The 14868-nt window shown below is 41.2% G+C and overlaps 1 protein-coding gene across 5 annotated transcripts in view; it reads right to left on the minus strand.

Moving 5' to 3' along the window:
• HIVEP2 (HIVEP zinc finger 2) overlaps positions 1-14868 on the minus strand; it is a 125706-nt gene that overhangs the window by 32009 nt on the left and 78829 nt on the right. Inside the window, exon 1 of one of the 5 annotated variants that reach the window (XM_048935044.1) lies at positions 10248-10446. The exons of the other annotated variants lie outside the window; for them this stretch is intronic. The gene's annotated coding sequence lies outside the window, so the exon portion shown is untranslated. Of the gene's footprint in view, positions 1-10247; positions 10447-14868 lie in introns of those variants that run through there. 5 annotated transcript variants of the gene reach the window in all.

Below are 14868 nucleotides of genomic sequence, written 5' to 3' on the forward strand. Positions count from 1 at the left end.
GTTCCCAAACTAATCACAGTTCATCTCCTTGAACAAATAACTGCTATCACAGAGTTGTCAAAACAGCTGACAGGACAAACAATCTTGTCAGTTGGTTAGGAGCTAATTGATCTTTCTGAGACCACTGCTTTTAATAGAATAGGTAAATATTCTGCTTCTGGTTGCCTAACCTTGATGAGCACATGGCATTTTGTCAGAGGTGCTTCAACTTCAATGTGTCATACAAAACTTACCTTGTCTGGCTGTGTACATATTGAATCTATCTCAACACAGAAGCAAATAATTGTTATTAATCAGATTTGAAACTAAACAAAAGAAGTATGTAAACTGCTAGTCTGTTCACACTGCTACTTAATTCCTTGGAGATAAAGTTAAGAAACAAAAACGGATGGGTAAAATACCTATGGTTTCCCAAGTAGAACTTCAAATGTGATGGCAGAGAAATGGCAGATCTGACAGCCCAAACTTCCAGCATTATTTAAAATTCAGAAGGCAACACAAAATAGCACTGTCATTTTGTTTTTTTTTCCCCATTTGTTTTTGAATCAGAACATACAGTGACACACCACAACAGCTCCCATGCAGAGAACTGTCAGAAAGAGATGCTGACATCTCTTTGAACATCTGCTGATATTCAAAGTCCTCATGAATAACATTTTGTTGACTGAAGTTAGTTTGATACAATGCATAATCTCATTGGGCTTAATCTGCACAAGAATGAATTTCACTCAGGGGTGAGATAAGTAGTAAATAAACAATATTTACTAACTAACTACACAAAAGTGATGTATAACTATCTGAAGAGGTTCTAAGATACAAAAGAGCTCTTAATTCTTGAGCTGCTCTCTTAAGAAGCAGAAAATCAGCTCTCTCCCACTTTCTTCCAACCGACAGCAATTGAACAATGAGGGTACCATGCCAAACTGAAAAAGTGTGAAATAGTTTCTGATTACTATTTGTAGGATTACAACCTTTTCATCATGCCTGCAGTGCAGAACAGAAAAATGCTTTTGCCCTGCTGTTGCCCTCAAACTGTTACATAAACAAGTGGGCATCACAAAGTCCCAGATAGCTGAACACCTTAATGCTACGAGAAGCAAAGACTCAGACACAAACCAATGATGCTATGTGAGGCTACCCAGATTGCAATAAAGAACATGCACTTGCAAGAGCTGGTGACATTAATGAGAATGAAGACCTTATTCTTAATTCAGCGCAAGAAAATGTGTTAATCAGAATGGAGAATTAATACAGGACAGATTAACCAAATTATGAATTTAACAGCACTTGTGAAGATAAAGTACATATAAAAGGCAACATTCCAGTACGCACACGCTGTGCAGTCATTTCTAGATTTCTAGATTTAAAAATACCATATACAGTAAGAAGTGACACTGGAGAGTTCAGAAAAGTTGTCAGATACAAAAATTTTCCTAACTGAAATTACATGCAAATTTTGACATGTGTTCACTTTCACACAAGAACTGCAGACTTGAGCAGCAGCTGAGGAGAGGAGCCTAGTGCTGGTAAAAGCCTGCTAATGTGTCTCAAAGGTTTTCCCCAAGTTTCCCCAAGAAAAAGAAAAAATTCTCAATTTGTGTAAATATTGCATCACTTTTATGGACAAAGCAATTAATACTGTGCTACCAAATAGAAATAGAAATAAAAAATATCAGGCCTAGCATTTTCATTGTAGAGGGAAAATATCACTGAATTTTCTGGGAAGTGAGGTTTTTTTTTCAGTTAGAAGTTATGCAATACTAATTATGCAACTGCTGTAGAATTTGCAGACAGCTAAGCCTTCTTTCATACTGTGTCAGGAGAAGCCACTTGCATTTAACATGAGAATATCAATGTCTTTCAAACACTTTCTTTGGTTGGACAAAGGCACCGACTCTGATGGACGCATTCACCCCTGGAAGAATTACATATGAAGGCATTTATAGTACCTGATCTGGTGTTTGTTTTTTACTCACACTAAGCTTATTATACAGACTTATTTTAAAACCTGTTATTATTTACTGAGCCCTGTGGTCAACCACATGTCAAAACAAAAACAGATGCATACAAAGCATTGGTAGTGTGCTCCTACTGATTTTTTTTCAATTATATGAACCCAAAGTAGAATGGGGGCCCTTCGTGGCGGTTTTGTTTCTATCGTGAAGCCTTTCAAAATTCAGCTAAGATCAGATATTAAGCCCCAAGCTCTATACATCCCACAGGTGTCACAGCAGTTGCTATCCTGCAGCCCTAATGTTCAGTTTTGACTAGTGACTCAGTACAGGCATTTTATAGTAGTGAATCTAAGCATTTAACACTGCCTAAAGACTATGATCACTGCAACAGTCATACAACTTACATTACCCAGCCTGCACATTTAAGGATGCTGCTTTGCTTAAAACCCTCAGGGTGCTAAACAGGAGAAAAAAAATTAAAAATGCTCTTTTAAGTTACTCTGGCCATTTTTTACAGTACTTTCTTCTTTTTATTGTATGAAGCGTTGGAAGTCAGCATGCACAATATCCAATTGCATCAGAACACCTCTTAAAAAATTCAACAAAATTTACATACATTTTATGCTGTGCTTTGTTGGAACATACGGTATTTCATTCTGTGCAGTTAGCTTTCTTTCTACAGAACATGTATCAATTCTGTTTATTAATATGACATCCACTCTCTTGAGTAAACACTGCTGAGAAAGTTTTCAACCGAAACTGCCTGAATCTACTTGTAACGTGTCTGTTATGGCACAGGTTGATACTTGAGGCACAGTCCAAGCTGACAGCTCTGTTAAGGACTCAACACAATAAAAACCACAGCTTTTCTGGGAAAGACCGTTCAGGTTCATGACTTGATATCACTTGAGGTTAGACAAGAGAGCAGTACTATGGGGCATTTGTAGTTTAATCCGCTCCTCCAAGTTTCATATGTACTAACTTTTGAAACAACTCCAAGGAAGGCTGCAAGATAAAGTCATGACACTGTACTCAAAAGTGTCACAACAGGGCACCAAATCTCTCCTGCCCAGGAGTCTAAGGACAGCAAAAACCTTAAAAAATGCCATCAGCTGAAAGAGAGCTCAGCAGGGTTTTTAGGAGGCCACATTCACTGCTACTGGTGTATAGAAATGGAAAGCAACTGCTGGTCAGCTTCAGAAACCTCCGAACAACCATTACAGAGTTCTCCCCCTGCATCATGCTTGATCCATTCCATCAAATTTAGCTCTTTTCCAGTGTCAGAAATGGAAATGAGATCAGCTAAAGATTTGACCCTGAAGTCTGTTGGGTTCTTATGTATCAAATGGAACTTCTACACTACTGACAAAAGGAAATATAATCAACATGAAGATAGAGTATATACACAAGTACATAGGGCTTTATTTTTGCTAAGTTACACTAAGGTGGATTAAATAGTACATGCTCCTTTACATAGCTCTTAATCTGAAAGCTTCTGCTGCAAACCAAAAGTACATAAATTATTTTCACTAAACTAAACTGCAATATTTTGGCACTCATGTCACCTCAGGCATTTAACCAACTTGCTTACCCAACTGAACTCTTTCCCCCTACTTCTTTCTTCCTACCCCTCCTGCAAGACTCGAGGACACCCTGTTCACTTGGAGACGGTGAATCATTACAAGCCAGCAGGCCCACACAGTTCCTCAAAAGACACAAAAGGTGTAAAAATAGCTGGTACTAATGAAGCAAGTACAGCGTCAGCACCAGATGAGCGTGGGTGATCAGATAAGGGTCTGCTGTTGCAAAGGGCAAATTATTAAAAGAATGCTTCTCTCTCTCTTTTTATTAAGCTTTGTTCTTCCTTCACTGAAATCAGCCCTCTGCGATGTATGATAAATGACACCTGACAAGATTGACTCCTTCTGTAATTGCAAGTTTCATACAGGCTCAGGAAGCGGTGCCTCACTAGAAACTGAAGGTAGAGTGGAGGTGTCACTAAAAAAAATAAATAAAGAGAGGCAAAAATAAAGCCTAAAAATAGCCAGGACTACCCACTGGGTATGACTGTGTGGGTATATTTAGCCAGTCTAACACCAACTTTACTTGTTAAAAACACAATCTTACCTTTATGCAAAACAGCTTCCTGTTTCTAAACATAACTTGAGAAACTTGAGAAGATGGGGGGGGGGGGGAGTGGGGGGGATTCAGATTTGGAAACTGTCCCCTTTTCACTGACATTAACAAAAGATCAAATGTGAAAAGATTGGGTAGAACTTCTACTGCATCCTGACATCCAGTAGCAAAGGGGCAAGAGCTTGTTCTTAAGGCATCCATACTCAGCAAACAGGACTACGAAACAGAAGGAGCAAACATATTTTCAACTACTTGCAAATCTTCAAAACAGCACTGATGCAATACTATGTTAGGCAGCTCCACCTTGCCCCAAGTTCCACTGTCCCTTCCACAATGGCTGAGACACCTGTGGCCATGCCAGCACATCTGTGAGCCCCCACTGAAGATGGAATACTAGATGGATCTAGAAATAAAAGTATTTTACAACTGAAGGTGGGAGGTTATTTTTTATTTTTGCTTCTAATCTGAAGTGTTTCAATGATCAGGTTTACAGCACAGCTCCTTCAGCCCAGCACACAGAAAACTTCTCCAAGGACCAGAATGAGGCTCTGGAAACTGAAGAAAGGTGGAAATATGTCATGCCAGACCCACTGCCTAATTGCAGTGCCCTTGAGAGATGGCTGTGCTCCACTAGAGGCAGACATGTAGGCCTTCATGCTAATGAGAAGCAGTTGGCAGAGTTTTACAGCTCTATTCTGCAAGTTTCTCCTACTCTGAGGCCAGTTTACATCCCTTTATCAGCACAGAGGAGCTATTAGAAAGGGTGTAAATATAACTTACTGCCATTTAAGGCACTCCTACAGTGCTTAATAAAGTGACATGCGTATAAATGATCATCTGGCCAAGTGATACAGTTTATTATCTTACAAAAATTATCAAGAAGCACTTCCAAACATACAGCTGAATTTCTCATTCCCTAAGACATGCACTTAATGACTGCACCTCTGCAGTGTTCGTATGGCACCTGTTTGCCATCAGGGCAACAGCTGGCATGTGCGGAGGAGTGGAGATGGGAGCTCAAAGGCACTCTATGCATCCAGAAGCAGCCCTAGCATACCTTGGGCATTCGCAGCCCTTGCTCACAGTGCCATATCTGACTGTATGAGGATCCCTGTAGCCTACACAGTTTTAACGGCTGTAGGACATTCCACAGCAAGGCAGTAACAGTACTCAACAACCTCCATTCTAGGGTGACTTCATGCTTCAGCACAACATGAGCTTAACTCAAAGGAAAGATAAGCCAGGCCTCAAAGGCTGTCTTAAGAGTTCCTGCAACTGCTGAAAGCATATTAGAGCAACATCACTTCTGGAAGCAGTGTATGTGCCAACCTTCTAGTGCTCTCTCTGAGCTGTGTAAGGAAATGGTCTTTTCTACAATTATGGTTTTTCTATTTAATGTTGTGACTCCTTTGGCTTGAGCTGACATGAGGGTTTTGTTTCATTATTATTCACTCTTCCTGCATGGCTCCAAAGACCTCTCATCAATCACTATGGAGCTGGGATTAAACAAAAATGCACAGGTTCATACCAGACCCTTCTCATTTACAACAGGAAAAACTGTAACACACTGCCAACTTCACATGCAAGAGTCAATTAAAATGATATTCTGGCATTACAATTTTTATTTTTTTCTTATTTTAAAATTTAAAAAAAATGGTAATTGAAGTTAACAAGATAATAATTTTAACATTAAGTTGATGAGAGCATAATATTTTCTTGACATGCTGTGGTTAATACTCATTGATACTATGCTTTGTTCAGCATCACAGTTTTGCTTTTTAATCCTATGCCTCAGCAGTAAATTTAATAGTCACTGATTTTTTACTAGAATAGATAAACAGTGAGATGCAAGATAAATCAGTTGATGCCATTATTCTTCAGACAATTTAATTTTCATCTGAAATTAAGAGCAATATTTTTTCTATTATAGGAAATATTAATGTAAAAATAATTATTAGTGGGTTTAAATACTGAAGACAATACTCTGACAGTACATTTATATTAAGTTAATAAGAGACAAGACTACATACTCAAGACCATGATGGAACTCCTAAATTATAATGGTTAAAGCAAAGTGATTGGAACCTAATCCTATTGCCCCCACCTAGATTTGGAGGGGAAAAAAAAAAAAGTTTAAATAAGAGTAACACATCACCTTTTCAATACTTTACCAATTTGAAGATGAAAAGGAGAAAAATGTACAAAGGATAAAATGAACTGCCTAATTCAATCCGAAACCAAGAAACAAGCTAACTCAGAAATGACCTGGGGGAAATTAGGACCATGTTGTTCTCAGTTGGATCAGTCCCGGCACCTGGGGAATCCAGCCCTAGATCAAGGAGGAGCAGGGCATGGAGTTGCAGCTTCAGATGGCAGTGAAGGCTCATGCAGATCTGGTGGGATGGTGGGGCCATGTCCTGTAATATGCCACCTGTCTCCCAGGCCTCCTGGGCTACCAGATTGCCTTCTTCCCTACTCCGCTGACTGAGTCAGGCTGAGGCTCTGCTGGATTATTACAGAGCCCACACACTGGATGTTCAAACGTAGGAAAACGTTCTGCTTTCATGACACAGGTGAGGTAGAGAGGAGAAGTAAAACAAGATATGGTGATATTTTTCTTTTTGATAAGTTCCTGCCATGGATTTTCTCCATCAGCCAATGTTTGAACTGTAGGTGTTTTCCTGGGTGTAAATAACTCCCTCGCTTTGGCCTATGCAAGCGGATGGCACAGCAGCTCCCTGCACTGTGCAGGGCTGGGGTCTCCATGGAGCAATAAGAGCTCAGTTGCTCTTGCACCGATGGCGGGCATAGGCCATGACAGCAAATGGAGGTGGTTGCTGCAACATGCTCCAGCAAGGAAGAGCAGAGGAGGAGGTGACAGGAGCTATGGGGAGGTGGCACGAGAAGCTGCTAGGTGAGGAGGGGCCACGCTATCTCGCATCTCCCTGCATGCTGCTGCAGGTGTTCTTCCTGCCGCAGCCGCCTCCGGCTGCCCCTGTGCAGCGTCACTTTCACCCGCTCCGCTTCCTTCCACTTACCCACCCAGAATGCACACCCAGCTCTGTGCCACCTCCCTGATCAGGCCCAGCATCTCCCAGCTGCAAGTGATAGAGGCAGCCTACCAACAGTACATCTGCTGTTGACTCACACTTTCTCTTGGCCCGTGTGCCCCATTGAGATCTGTGGACACTGTTCTGTCGGGGCTGCAAGTTTGGGCCCTTGTTCAGACCCGAGACTGGGGCAGGAAGGCCAAGGAGTTAGATCAGATAGGATCCACAAGTGAAAAGATGAGAAATAGGAGGTATCTGCCCTGCCTGCAGTAATAATTACACTGTATCATTAACAAAACTCAGGTTTCATCATTAACTTGACTTGGGTTTCAAGAGCTTATCTTACCCCGATCATCCTTCAAATCGCACTCAGCTCTCCTCTGTTTCTTCCCTCAGAGCTGCACAAGAACCAACAGGAAAGGCTGCTGGAAACTAATACACCAAACAAAGTACAGGTAAAAATGAGCCATCAACACCACAATCAAACAAGTGTAAAAAATTGTACATTCTAAATTGCCAGAACCCAGGGCAACTTCGCCACTCTGGCCTGATCCTGCCAGGAAAATGTAACTTGTTAATTCAAAGCAGTTGAGAGGAAAAGGGTCAACTGTTGTCAGGTGCTGCATGCAGCACAGCTGACACAAGCCTGCACAGTCTGCAACAAAAGGTGTCAGGAAAGTCACAGCTCCGATCTTAGAACATGAGAAGAGCCACCTACATGTTTGCTGTAATGAAGAAGCCAGCTGTCTCTCCCATGGCCCAACTGCTGCAACAAAAGGTCCTTCTTTGATTTTGTTCATCCACCAAGCTCATTAGAAGAGCTACTGAAATCTTCCAAAGCCTTTTCTCAACCTCAAAGTGTGAGATGAAGATGCTGTTTTAATTGTGGATTAGCAAGATGCGCTTGAGTAAAACAACCCCAAACCCTGGGATACAATTGCATAATAAACACTACTGTTACAGCAGAGTCTAATTGGCTCTGCTTGCACCAGCTAAGAGCTGCTGGTTCATTACACCAACCTACAGGAGTTGCTGTTCGTACCCTCATAAGTTGGAGTATTTGACTGCAGGACTGCTACAGATGGTAGATCCAGTACTCAGCCACTGATTCCTGATTAGCAAAACTTAAAAGCAAAGATGCTGTCAGTCTGTTACTTTTCTTTATAGCTTTCTTCAGGATAGCAATTTATTTTTCTCACTGATTTGTTCAAGGATGGCATGCCTAATTTTAAGACAGGATTTGGATTTTCATATTCTATGTAAACCTGCTTAGCAAAAGTAGTAAGGACAGGACCTGTATGAACCAAGTGACTTTGTCTGACACAAGATCCAGCAGATGCCAGTAGTTATTTTGCTATCCTGCAGCCTGATTGCAGGTGCAAAGGGCAGGGAAAGACCTGAAAAAGGCCAGAAGAGGAAGGCTGCGCAAAGACCAAAAGCAGCTGCTCAGACTAGGTTTGGACAGGAGGCTCCCAGGCAGATCACATGGGAAGCACCGTTATGTCTCATCCCGTGGGGAAACAGTTTGCTGAATTACACTAAAAGGTCTGTGGCAGCTAATAGAGCTTCTTTTGCCAGTTGCAGGGTCCACAAGTGCAGCTCTGTGCCCCTCCTGCTGTGCCTCCATGCTGCTGTGCTTGGGTCAGTTTTTCCACTCCCTTCTCTGCTCATCATACGTAGAGATAAACTATTGTTTTACACTTAAGGAACATGTATTTTTGTTTCTTTTGCTTCCCAACCATCTTTAGACTGAATGCATTCTGAATGGAAAACATAAATGTCATTTCAAGCAGATACCTGCCTCAGTAAGCCTGCAAAAGAAGCTTATTCACTCAAACTCACATTCCATACATGAATACACTCACATATAGGCTCAGCTGTACCTGCATAGAGAGGTCTCTTTGCCTGAGTGTTTGCTAAAGAACGTTTGGCAAGCAGGGACACCACCTTGTTGGTTTACACTTTTTCAGATATGAGGTTATTTACATTTCTAGATAAAAGGCATTTCTGGGGCTGCTCATAAAATGCAACACACACAAAAACAAAGGAAAATTTAAAGGTGCAAAGAAGAGTAACTTTAAAAAAAAAACAGAGCTTGAATCAGCTTGTGGGAAAGTTAACAGAAATATTCCATTAGTGAAATGGAAAAGTGGATCAAAGCAGTATAATGCAAACCCTCAAGATAGTGGAAAACTCCACATGGGGCACTCTCAGGAAAACTGCTCAAATTCAGCTCTACCAACTGTGCAGAGAGTTCAGGGAGTTCAGCTCTTTGCACAGCCAGGACCATGTTCTGCCTTTCACCCAAGGTGCTCATCAGGACTGGAAACCAAAACCTATTTTTCTGACAGGTCATGAATTAAATAACTGCAGCTGGATCTCTTTCCTTCTGCTAGCAATCTCACATGGAATCAATAAAAATACAGGCACTATAAATTAGTTCTAGATGTGCTTTTTTTCAGTGTTGCAAGATATTTTTTCTTTGGTGGAAGTAAGTTCTGTAAGCAGGGAGCACCCACCAGCATTAAAAGGAGATCACATGTAGAACCAGAGGGCCCAGTTGTTACAACAATGCTTTTTACAGGTTCTTTACCTATGCTAACACTCTGCTAGAGCAGTCCAGCTAATAGAGCAATAACGAACAACAACAAAAAACTTATAGGATAATTAATATAAACGGGACAACACTGTTCACTGACATTTTTAAGCCCCATTATGGTTGACTCACCCATGAGCAGGTCTGGATTCATAGCAAAGGAAATAGTAAGCGTGTGATTGAACAATAGGAAGTTTCAACTTCAAAAAGTACCTGCACTACACTACCTGAGAATCAAGCTCATGTTTCTGAAATTCCCACCAATACTTTGTCTAATACTTCCTGTTCTTCTTTTCTTTTTTCTCTACAGTCAGCTGAGCTGCTCTAAGATTATTTTCCTGTAACTTTCAGCACAACATGTAGGTACAGAAAGCATGGTGGGTAAACACTGAGGACATCTAACTCAGAGATTTAGCCTTTGTTCCCCATGAGAAATGGATACAACACCAGCATGTGTGGACTCTGAATCCTAGCTTTAACTAGAGAGAAGGTGAAATCAGACAAACCTACCTCTGCTTATACATTAGCTTTTCCTCAGTGTCCCTCTCTTTTCCAGAATAGTATTCTTCTTCCTGTTGGTGACCATCTATGTAGGTACAAGATCCAAACGCTTTTCCACTGAGACCTCAACAACTGCATGTTGTCTACCTCTCTATTGACAGCCTCCAATAAAAGCTTCCTTTAATAGAGTTGTCCTGACTCACAGGTGTGGGGGGAAGAGAAGCTGACCTTGCTGCAGCATCAAGAGTCTCTGACGCATTTTGAGAGGCTGTGGTTTCAGGTCTGAAAGAATTCAGCTTTGTTTTCAACCAAGTTTTAAAAGCTCAACTTCCAAAATATCACCCCATAGCTTCGTGGCAATTTGCAACTCGATTTTGTTTACTGGTTTGATACAGCAATATTCAGGGCTTTGGCCATACACTTAGCAGATCAGCACTGCTCACCAGCAGAAGAGTTTCTCAGACACACAGCCACCCAGGCTCCTGGCTGGCTCCACCTCTCGTCCACCCACTCCCAGTTTCAGACGTTTCACATTCCAAAACTGGAAGTGTCTATGCAACATAAGGTCACAGGATTACACAACGCACCCTGCTCCTTCTAAGAGCCACTGCATCCTCAAAAGTACACCAACCACAACAGCAAGAGTGCTGTTTACAGTGAATTTCTATCTGAGTGGGAGTGTTTTCTCCGAGAATCTTATAACAAAGACATGAAGTGTATGAATCTTCCCTGTGTTTGGTAAAATTTTTACTGAGATGGCACTTATTTAATACTTCTTTCCTCTTTAAGCTGCCCTTTTAAAAACTGGGATTTAATTTTTACACTTCCCCTAAGTATTTGTATGTTGGATAATTTTAGCACATGCTAAACAGAACAATTTCTGTCTATCTTAAATTTAGAACTGAGGACATTTGTAGCTTTTGCAATGCAACCACAAAGTACAACTGATTGTTGCCAATGTGGGTTTTACTAAATGCTTTTTTTTTAATTATTACTTAAATAATTGAATGGTCTGAATAACTTCTATGATCATTCTTTCACAGTCTTTAAATTCTAACAGGTGAATGAAAATTCCAGTTTCAGTTACCATTGCAGAACATTTTACCTAATACAGTGGGTGAAAAGTAAGAAAAGTTTTGGGTTTTTTTTTTCCCCAATGAGAGGGTAGATAGAAATGGTGTTATCACATATTATCTATCTTTGAAACCACGTTCAGCTTTTCATCTACAGTTAAGTCTTAGCTGTTAGTATGGAAAGTGTATTTGACTTTGTCTTGAATGCTAAAGAATTATACAGTTATCTGCCAAAGGCATTTTTTAATATATTTAAATAAGCAGCCAGACTGTATGGAGCAACTAATTTCAGGCCTGACTCCTTTGTCTCCAGCTGGGGCTGCTGAGCAGGGGGAAGCAGAAGGGCTCAGGGGCACAGATGCTACCGAGCAACCTCAGGTGAGAACAGGGCTGTTGGTGGCTGACACTCAGAAATCTGATTCAGGCCACCTAGTTAAAATTACAATGGCAAAACCACAGAGTGAGAGGGTAAGAGAAACAAAAAGAATCCTATGAGGGGAGCAGAATAAGGAGCTAGGGAGGTCTCCTGCACTTCTCATTTCATTAGCTGCACTGGCACCATGCTTTGCTCGGGGAAGGGGTAGCATGGGACTTTTGTTCAGAGTCATTCATTTGGAAGATATAACATGGTTAAGAGTCAACTGCCCTTCATCCCACAGAAGAGATACTTAAAACTGAGCTAATGGTTTAAAGTTACTTAGCTCCTCTTTGGTCCCTGTGCAAGCAAAAGGTTAGACTGTAAGGTTTAACCATAGTTCCCATGTATTTCTGAGAAGCACAGGGGAGATTGCCTGAAGGAACGTCAGACATCTGCCATGCTGCTTCCTGTGTACATGAGGTGGAGAAAGCTCTGCCAGCCTCCATTCTCATGTAGACAGAGAGCTTCCTCCCATGCAGTAGCTGTCACACAGCATGCTCTCCTTCTGTGGGACATGCTGTCTTTGAGGACAGCAGGGACTAATGTTCTGTGAATGCCACCTGCCACGATCAGTAAATCTGTAGGATTGTCACTGTGCAATATAGTCAAAAGGTTTGGTGCTTTCAGTAGGATTGGCAGCATGTCTATATAGAAAGTAGGATGAAGAACCAATGAGAGACAGTGAGAAAAAGTTTAGTAAGTCTGGAGACACGGTACCATAAAGAGAATACAGCATCTATTACAAACCTTGATGAACTATTCAAAGGGTTATTTTAAAAAGTACAAGTAATATTTGTGATATATGCATTCATTATTTTAACTTTCATCCATAAGAGGTCACTGTGTGATTCAATGAACACCTTGGTGTCAGCTGCATTCCCCTCCCTTCCCACATGCTCAGCACCAGGTGTCCAGTCATCTCTAGTAACGTCCTAGCTATTATCCAGCTGCCTTCTGTAGGGACAGATAGAGCAATAAAGCAAGAATCGTGTAGGTGTCCTTCAAGCACTTTGATCGTGTGACCTTAGCCAATTTTACAGTTACTTGAATGTACTTACTTTTCACTCCCCATTAATCTCAAATGGATCCAAGAGTTTTACAACCACTGTAGACAATTTAAATAACTGGTTGAAAATATAGAAAAAATTGTGAGACTGACTGTTGAGCAGCAAAAATACAAGCTGACAGGCAGGCAGTGCAAGTCCCAGGGACTGCAGACTCAATTTTTTAACCTGTTTCATCAAGACATTGCTTTGTTAGTAGTGAGTAGATGTTTTCACCAGGGTGATTCAAATATACAGTGGGACACATAGGCCTGTCAAGGTCACCTGCCAATAGGAACTTTTAAAGCATTAAGTTTCTGTATTGTCATTTGCCATGAGATGAGAAGGAGTAATATACAGATGCAACTTAATGACAGCTGAAGCCATGTTAGCACAATTCAGCTCACCTAGCATCTTCTTCATGGATTAAGGTGACTCAAGGGGAAGTAGTTCATTCACAGATTTCCATGAGAACAAAAGCAAAAAATGCAGAAAAAAAAGAAAAAAAAAAAAAAAGGCAGAAATTTTGCAGTGGACAACTTGTTCCTATGGAAATTCCTCTTTCAATTGACAACCTGCTTTGATGGGAAGTTCCTCCACAGCTGTAGGCACAGCTCTCATGCTGAGAAGTTTAAAAGCAGCTCTTCTCTGCTGCACCCCCATCAGATAAACTGATGGACTGGAACCCTCATCTTTCCCTTCCTCCCATGCAAACACCAAAGCGTACAAGCAGTCTCACTGCAAGTACAACAGCGTATTGACTTGCAGCCACAGTACTCACCTAATTACAGACAAGCATGTGGAAGGATGCTTGAAGGCCTGATCTTTTAATGTCCCAAATCAAGATTAAATGCAGGCTCTTATGCATAAGCTGTCCTTAATGCTGTGATGCTGGTAAAGCTGCTGCTGATTTCAGCAAAATTTTCACTAACACAAGGGATTGCAGGAGTGGGAAAGCCTTTAACAAAGCTCCTTAGAGCTTGACTGCACCAAATACAGGGAACCTGCACCTAACTTTTACATTATTATATGAATACACCTAAATCATGGATGCAACTCCATCACTTTTGTTTTACAGCAGCCTAAACCGGTCGGTCAGGACTACACACTTCATAGATATTACATAGCATTACAAGGAGAAAGACAAACATTTTTAGTAAACTTGCTAAGGGTCTGCTAAATTTGCATTAAGAGCACTAAGTAAGAATCTTCTTTACAGAGGGATATTAGAAAAGGATAAACCATTCACTATAACGTATTTCCTATCAATCACTTTAGCATGAATCATATTGTGTAAACAGGCTAGAGATCATATTTACGGCTAGGCTGAAAGTATCTCAGCAAGTCAGAGGAAGACAAAATCTGTTAGAGCAGGCAGTCCAGATAGAGGTACTGAGTCCCTAAGTCATTCACCTAAACTTCTAAAGTGATTTACAGTAATTCTACGCAAGCCCTGTATTTCCACACCAATGTATTTTTAACTCCAGATAAAACATAGATCCCTTTGGGAGAATTAAAAAAAGTGAATTCAAGTGGAAATCTTGGACTCATCTTCCTTACTTACAACAGTATATCTTGCTTCATTCCTGACTACCTTCTGGCCTACGCAGGCTATCCAACAGAAGAGTGATCCAGCAACCCCTACACTGAGCTATGTGCAGGAGCTGGGACATCATGAGCTTGGAGCAGAAGCAGCTGCCTGCCTGCCATTGTAGGCTGTGAGGTGAGGGAATGGACACAGGCCACTGCTCAGCTGCTACAGTGACCTTCAGCTATGCTGATCTGTGCTGTGAATGTGCCCTCAGGCCACACTCGTGTTTCAAAACTGCATGCTTTCTTGGCTATATGCAACACTACACACTGAGTTCACATGCTTGGGCAGCCCCTTGTCTATACTGCACGAATCCCACGGGTTCCTCACTGCTCCAAATTGCAAAATGGCCAGCCTATTACATCAGGTTTACTGCTGCTCTGCACAGAAGGAGCACAGCAACAACACGTGCTCACTAAGATGTGCTGCATGGCTGCAAAAATGATATACTCTGAAGTGAAATTACTGAGATTGGTTAAAAAAATCCCGCCTCTACACCAAAATG

Source organism: Lagopus muta, chromosome 2, assembly GCF_023343835.1.
Source record: "Lagopus muta isolate bLagMut1 chromosome 2, bLagMut1 primary, whole genome shotgun sequence".
NCBI classification, from domain to species: Eukaryota; Metazoa; Chordata; class Aves; order Galliformes; family Phasianidae; genus Lagopus; species Lagopus muta.